The 8,618-nt window shown below is 42.6% G+C and overlaps 1 long non-coding RNA gene across 1 annotated transcript in view; it reads right to left on the bottom strand.

The window, feature by feature from the left end:
* Positions 1–8,618, bottom strand: part of LOC140458568 (uncharacterized) — a 127,051-nt gene that overhangs the window by 24,702 nt on the left and 93,731 nt on the right. The gene's annotated exons all lie outside the window — the stretch shown is intronic.

Below are 8,618 nucleotides of genomic sequence, written 5' to 3'. Positions count from 1 at the left end.
CACAGCTGAGCAACCTTCCCATGTTCATCATTACACCATTTTGGGTTTTTGTTAATATATAATCACCAGCAGTGAACCACCCGTGTAACCAATTGAATATTTACAAACAAGGCCCATTACGGGCAAAGCAAACCCTTACAAATGACAGAATGGGAAGGGACCAAATCAAAGTAGAGTTAGGGGTGAGGGGACAGCAGTGGAGGTAAAGCACTGTATCCCCTGCGGTGCCCACCTCTATCTAAAGACATCGAGAACATTGATACATACCACATGCTCCTTCTCCAAGGACACCCTGCTTTAACCTCAATCATAGAATAGAATCCCAACAGTGTGGCAGGAGAGCATTGGCCCATCAAACCCCACCAACCATCCAAAGAGGATCCCACCTGGAGCACTCCATCCCTGTTACACTGCATTTCCCATGGCTGATCCACTGAGTCTGCACAATCCTGGACACTGTGGACAATTTCGCACAATTGATCCACCTAACCCACAAATATTTGAACTGTGGGGGGAAACCAGAGCACCTGGAGGGGGCCCACACTATCGTGGGGAGAATGTGGGAACTGCACACAGGCTGTTGAACAAGGATGGACTCCAACTTTGTACCTGATGCTGTGAAGCAGCCGTGCTACAGTCACAATTTAAATCAAAACAGAATGATCCCTGCTCATTGTCACATTGCTGTTTGCGGAGACTTACTGCCCAGACAGACATTCTGAGATTCAGAAAGAGATAATATAACTTGTCAACTCCAGCCGAGTTAGTATGATTGACAACAACATCAATACTCCAACAGTGTCATCAGACCTCGTACCTACTCTATCATTTACGATTTTTAACCCATGGGAAGTTTGTTACCACCTTCGATGACAGCCATAATGCTCTGACCATTTTGACGGAGCCAGTGAAAGTCAGTTCTAATAGTTATCAATGGATTGAATCTAAACAGGATGCCCCACAACAGGAAGTGCTCTGACACTCAATGCCTGTAAGTCAAGGTCATTTTGCTAAAACCACTCACGTCTGGTAATACCATTGAAGATATTTTATACAGTAACCTTTCAGTGTCAATTGCCAGTTCCAGTCCATGAAGCAGCCAGGAACATGCACCAGTGAATTGAATTCTAACAGCAGCATTGCCCTGGCAGGAGAGATTGAGGAGCTTGAAGCTGTCTTCTCTGGAGTATCGAAACATGAAACACTTCAATTGAACAAAAATCTTCAAGAGCTTGATAGGATAGGTACAGGAAGGATGTGCTCCTAGGCTGGTGTGCCTGGAATAAAATAAACACTAACTGCAGTTTCTTTATCCAATATCCCCTTTAGCTGCATAAATGTTTAATTTTTATTTGCTGCTCTAATTACACTCCCAGTTTTAACTGCTGTCATGTTGATGACTATGCAAATATATAAAATATAGTTTAATCCAGCCCAAAACCCCTCTCTGTACCTGTATTTCACTTGTGCTCACCGAGACACTCATTCAAACTGACCTCTTTATAAACCCTGCCCTGACATTTCCTTAGAGGGCTCAGAATGAAATATTCACTGAATTGTTACTGTGCAAAAGGAGGCTAATTGGCTGATCAGCTCTCCAAAGGATCACCTCACTGAATGCCATTCTTCTCCCTTTACCCCATAAACCTTCCCATTCGTCCCCTTCCAATAACACCAGCGAGTTCCCAAGTAACCACGGAGATTGGATTTGTTTTGTTTGTTCATGGGATCACGGCATCACTTGCTGGGGCAGCATTTGTCATTCATTCTAACTGCCCAGGAGATGGTTCAGAGTCAACCACGTTATTCAATCTCTGGATTCTCATGTAGGCTGGACCAGGTCAGAATTAACAGTTTCTCAGACCCAATGACATGAAGAGTTTATTTATGGCCTATTATCTTATTTCTGAAATGATAATGAATAATTTTTGCAGTTCAATTAAAAGTGAAAGACCAAAATGGGTTTTACTCTGATTGAGCACTTCCTCCTATTTTCTCAGTTGTTAGTGACAGTCTCATTCCCCTCGCACCAGAACCTGTTCCAGAGAGTGTTACAGAAAAGGCAGAATGATCAGCTGCAGCTGGTCACCTGACCCATCACTGGATCCAAAGGTTCACTCTCCACAGATGCTGCCAGATCTGCTGATTTTTTTTTCCAGCAATTTCTATTTTTATTCCTGATTTCCCAGCATTTGCAGATGTTTCGTTTTTGAATATTGATCTTGTCTGTTGCAGAGGAGTTTATTGATGAGTTTGAAGAGTTTTGAACATTGCAACTTAAGGCACAAATCAGCCATAATCTATTGAATGGCAGAGCAGGATTGAAGGGCTGAATGGCCACCTCCTGTTCCAATGAAAGTGATCCATCAGCAGCTTGTGGTAACATTTCCCCTCACTGCTCACTTCACCTCCATGTCTAACACACTGTTACCGACTGAACAAACCTCCTGTGTTTGAACTAAACCTGCTCATGTTCAGTGGCTCCCTCTCCTGTCACCCGGGTTTAACTCTCATCATGGAATGCTGTCTCGTGTTACTGCGGGAATGCCCACAAGGACTAATCCTGGAGTCTGTTTCCCGTGGGATCCAAAAATCCCATTTATTTCCTTCTTCCTATTTCATTCTGGCATTGAACTCTCCGTTTCAATCCATTCTCCTGTCATGCTCTTCAACATGCCCATGGGGGTGGACTAGAGGCAGCTGGCATCTGAGATTGTGGGGGAGGCAGATTCAATCAGGGATTTGGGAAAACACTCAGACAATGACACATCCATCTGATTGTTGACTCAGACAGATAGGCAGAAAGAAAGATGCACATTTAGATAGCACCTTTGCCCCAGGTTATCAATGAAACATGCTTCAAACACAATGATTTCAACCTCAAATCTCTGAAAACAGACACAAAGCTTCCTACTTGTACCAGGTTGTCTCTCAGCCTCCTCTTTTCGTAAGAAAAGAGTTTTAAGCTGTTAAGCCTTTCCTGGTGATTATAACCACTGTGTTTCTGTCAGATTTGTGACTGAACCTTTATTTTCCTGTTGTGAGTGATGCTAGTAACAGAAACAGTTCCTGACTTGTGACGGCTTTCAGTTGGAGTATTTATATTTGCACATTCATTCCCACCCTCTCCTACAGCGTGAAATTGATGTAAAACAGAAGGAAAGGATTGCGTGAGCACCCACAGAAACACAAAGGCAGCATGTGTACCTGAGTTGAATGAACCTGGACTTAGGAAAATGTGACAATAATCACAACTAGTTAGAATTACAGAATCCCTTAGGCGCACAAAGAGACCATTCGGTCCATCGAGTCTGCAATGACCTGCTGTCCCACCCTACCTCCATAACCCCACATTTAGCATGGCTAACCTAACCTGCACACTCCAGGCCATGTTAGCACGGCCAATCCATCAAAACTGCACATCTGTGGGAGGGTCTCAATTTATGTCTAAGTGCTCAGAATTGTGGATGAAGGCTCAAAATACTTGACTCTAACGCAAATCCTCTTTTTTTTTCAAAATAAAATCTAGGGGAAACTGCAGCCAGAAAGATTTCTGATTATCTCATGAGGAAGAGAATTCAAAACTCGTGCCACTGACTCAGGGGGCGCAGTGAAGTCACAGAGGTCTGGGAACCATCAGAAATGTAACAGGTTGTGAGCAAGGTGGGGGTGAGACAAGGACAAAAAGACAGTCTGACGCATGGGGGAAGGCAGGAGAGATTAAACTGCAGAAATGGTCGTCCCTCAAGGCCACAGGGAATAAAGTTAGGGTTGGGAAAGAAACAAGGAAACAAGGTGTGCAGCTGTGAAAGATATATATTATAAAAACAGATTATAACAACATAGAGGGCAGAGTACACAGTCTGAAATTGTTGCTCTCATTGGTGAGTACAGAACGCTGTAAAGCCTGGGTAGTTCTATCACAGCCAACACATGCAGGATGGGCCACGTGGCCTCAATCTGTGCTGTAACTTGCTGATAAATTTATTCTGACATTTGGAATTCAGGTCGGATGATGTTCATAAATTCTCAAATTGGACTTGACTTTAATATTCTCGAGAAATGTCAAATAAATCGCAATGATCCCATTCTGCAAACGTTAGTCCATAGCCCTGCATGTTCCAGCATCTCAGTTACATCCATGTTCTTTTATTCTAATGTGATGCTGGTTACTGCCTCTGCCACCCCATCAATGAGTTCCTGCTCCCCACCATCTCCGAGTGAAATGAATTCTCCTCTATCCTTCTTTCTGAGAATTAGTTTCAATCTAAATCCCCCAGTTTCTGACCTCTCGGTTAATGAATAGCTCCTTCCTATCCACTTGATCTGGATTCCTCAGCATTTTATCATTTCAATTAAATCTCAGCACATCCTCCTTAGAAATCATCCCCAGCCTATCCAACCTTTCCTCACAGCAGAAATTTTCCAATTGTAGAAACATTCTGATCAATCTCCTCTGTACCCTCTCCGTTGAGATCACATTAACCCTGGAATAAGGGGATCAGAAGTGTGTGCAGTACTTTAACCGCAGTCAAACGAGTGTTCCTGACATTTCCTGTGTCACCTCAGTTTTCTTGTGGTTGTCGCTCACACATGAGTGTCCTGGTTTTCCACGTGGAACTGGATGTGCACTCCATGGGGCTTGGATTCCCTACCATGTGTTTATTTGTTAACTAATCCTAAATTAATTTCAGATTAAAACAAGATTAGCAGCTACCTACCAATCAACTTCTTCCGTTACACCCAAGTCACCTTACTTTTTAAAAATCTCTTTAAAAATATTACTATCTAAACATAACAGGCTTTAACTTGCTGATAAAGTATTCAGATGTCTCCACTGTTATAATCACTTGAAGATTATCTTTACCTTCAGCTACATTTGGTGAATTGAAAACTGATTGTCAATATATGAATATCAAACGGACTTGAGTTTTTATGGTAATTCATCCAGTCTGATATTCTTGTTGGTTAATATCTTGAAGAGAACTGTCCTCAGAACTCCAGCTGTGCTCTGACTTCATTCACAACTGGATGCGGCTGGACTGCAGATCTTAGATCTGTTCTGTTGTTTCCCGGATTGTTTTGCCTGTCTATCACTTGCTGCTTATGCTGTTTGGAACACAAGTAGTCCTCTTTGGGAACTTCATCAGGTTAAGACCTCATTTTTTGGTATTCATGCTGCTGTTACTGGCATGCCCTCCTGAATTCTCTCAGTTGAATGAGGATTGATACTCTGGTTTGATGGTAAGAGGCAATTTGGGGAATATGCTGGGCTGTGATTCTGTAAATTTTGTTGGAGTACAATTCTACTGTTGTTGTTGGAATGAAAGAGGTAAACTCTTGCACTGTAAGCCATATATGCAAGAAGCTACATGCAGTATCATGAACACTGATAGGCCAAGACATGAAATACGAGCAACACTGTACAATGATGCAGGATCACAACTGCAGCAAGGGGAGATTAAGAGCCAACTTGACATAGGAGTTGGGAAAGAAGCAGCTGATCAGATTGTCTCATTCATAGTCACAAAGAGACTCTGTGAGATTATTGTACTGTTGGAGGTGAGGATGGAGGAGGTCGGGGAGATGGAGAGTCCTTCAAAAGAAACTAATCTGCCTGAGAGTTATGGGATCGACTTGATTGCCATGCATTTAATAGAAAGCTAATTGAAACTATTTTTATCCCCAAAAGATAACAAGACAATAGAAACAAACCCCAGAATACATGGTTCAGAGATGGATGTCAATAGCCCATCAACATCCAACTCCTGCAATTATTCAGCAAACGTATGTGTGATTACCCTGTCCTGATGAACCAGAAAACCGCTGTTCACTCTGTGCAGATGGACAGTGATGTGGGGAAGGATTGGCCGAGCGGTATTGTCACTAGACAGTTAATCCAAAGCCCCAGATAACGTTCTGGAGACCTGGGTTCAAAGCCTGCTGCAGCACTTGGGGGAATTTGAATTCAATAAAAAAAGCTCTGGAATTTAAGAATCTAATGATGACCATTAATCGATTTTCAGAAAAAACCCATCTGGTTCAGTAATGCCCTTTCAGGAAGGAAGCTGCCATCCTTACCTGGTCTGGCCTACATTGTGACTTCAATGTGGCTGACTCTTACCTGCCCTCTGGGCAATTAGGGATGGGCAGTAAATGTTGCCGGGCCAGCGACACCCTCATCCTTTGAATGGATAAAGGAAAATAAAAGTCTCTACCCAGTGTGAATCTGTACATGTTCAACGATGTTGTGAACATTTCCAAAACTAAGTTCTCTATATGCAAAACTTTATGAACTGCCAAAACTATTATTCATTACTTGGTGTGAACAAGAGAAAAAAAATCCTTCAACTTGTGGTTATGAGTAAATTCACTGGTGTCTCAGCAGGATGGATGCCTGAGTGAATCCCTCCCCACCTCCCCCCACCCTTCCCCCCACACACACAGCAGGTGAACAGCTTCTCCCCAATCTGACTGGTTTGGCCAGTTTCCAGGTGGGATGGGTAAAGAATTCCCTTCTGGTATTCCCCACATTTCCAGAGTCGATCCCTGGTCTGGCTGCACTGGTGTTTTGCCATTTCAGATAAATGCTGGCAGACTGTTACACACACCGTTAGTACCACTAACCCCCCCACCCCCCACCACCCCAAGAACCCAGTATAAAGCAGTAAACATTATCTCTTGCTGTGGAGGGACAGCCTGTATTGGTCTGAGTAGGAACACTGTGCAGATTTACCTCAATGACAATTTAATTGGTGACCAGAGCAAGTTAAGCAAGTCCAAATAAAATGCATTGTAGCACAGAAAGAGGCCCATTAAATCCAAACTGTCTCTCTGTAGCAGAATCCAACATTCTCATTCCCCATCCGTCCCCCAGACTCTGCAATTTTATTTCCCTCAGATCTGGTATAATTGTTTTTATCAATCATTCATCTTCTCTGCCTGCACCACCATAATAGACATTATGTTCTGCATATTTCCAGCCAATACAGTCATCAGAAACACTTACTCATCTCCCACTGTCTCAAAACCTTACATCTGGTCTTAATTCTTGTGCTATCACCTATCAAATACAGATATTTTTGTCTGCTATATCTAGGTCTGTTATAATCTTATACAGCTTTATCAAAAATATATTCTACTTCTTCACTTCAAAGAAAATAGCAATTTCTTCAAATCAATCCAGTGACTGCATTTTCTTCATCAGTGAACTACTCCAGTAAGTCTGTACTCCACACCCTGAAGATCTCATATCCTTCCTTGTTAATGTCTGTTTTGTTCCACAAATCCAGATGACACAAGTTTTCTATACAACAGCAGCAGCTTTATTATCGGACAGCTGGCAAGAGTTTCAAAGCATCTCTAAAGTAGCCGAGTGTCTACTTGTACAGACTCATCTTCACGAATCTCTGCCTTACCCACAGAGACAGTATATTTAATAAGAATTAGACAAAGGCATATCAGTCACATGGGCGATTGCCATTACATAGTTTAAAGCTGGCAATTATGAACTTACAAAGCTTGATGAATGCCAATGTCCTGTGATAATGTGTGTTGAATTACAGAAACTGATTATCGTATTGTCCATGATTATGTGTTGATGGGAAGAGATTAAGGCAGAAGGGTTCTTCCTTCAGTAAATGGGGGATTCACGTACCTATGCTCATATGGAGGGGAGGTAAGACAATGGGAGCAGGAGGCAGTTTAACAGGGTTGTGCCCAGGACTCTCAGTCTTGTCTGGAAAGGGAAATTGCTCTCTCTGGGGTTATGGTGGAATCCACATGTGTGGCTCCAAGAGGTTCTATTTCGCAGATACGGTCTGCCTCACCCCTACTGAGGTGTTCAGTCTGTATTGGAAGAGTACAGGCCTTGTACTCTTACAATACGGCAGGAAGACCTTTGGCAGGAGAATGTTTAACCCTTGAGTCACCAATGCATCCTGAAAGACAAGCAAAGTATGGAACTGGCCCCTTTGTGGTATTTTAACTTCCTCATCCTGACCAGGAATCTGTTGACCACAATTGGATGCAATGACTGACTGTGACCTAACTAGAACTTTGTCAATGATCAGCATCTTTTCCATGAGTATGTTATCATTCCCTCTATTAATGAAGCCCAGCATCCTATACGTTTACTCAAAACACTTTATGTTCTCTCTCCTTTAAGGATTTGTACACATTGTCCCCCATTCCTGCTGTCCTGCTCTCTGTGTCTGTGCCATTCAAATATATATTCCCTTTCTACATTGCTTCTCTCAAAATGCATCAACTTACTGTGTGTTCTAAAGAAGAGACATATTATACTCAAAATATTATCTCTCGCTCCACACATTCTCCCCCCTGGAAAACAGAACAGGACAGCACCGGAATAATCAGCTCACCATGTCTGTGTGAATCATGATGCCATTCCAAACTGATTCCATCTGCCTGTACATGATCCATATCCCTGCCAACCTTTGCCTGTTTATCTGACTGTCCAAATGTGTCTTAAACATTGTGATTGTTTCTACTTTTACCATCTCTCAAGCAAGTACATTCTAGTCACTGACCACCTCCTGCATAAGAAACTTGTCTGACACAACTCCCTTTTAACTTGCACAGATGCTGTTGAAAGTGCT

This window comes from Chiloscyllium punctatum, chromosome 33 (genome assembly GCF_047496795.1).
Source record: "Chiloscyllium punctatum isolate Juve2018m chromosome 33, sChiPun1.3, whole genome shotgun sequence".
Taxonomy (NCBI): Eukaryota; Metazoa; Chordata; class Chondrichthyes; order Orectolobiformes; family Hemiscylliidae; genus Chiloscyllium; species Chiloscyllium punctatum.
The sequence above is the reverse complement of the archived record's forward strand: the minus strand, read 5'-3'. Positions and strand labels throughout refer to the sequence as shown.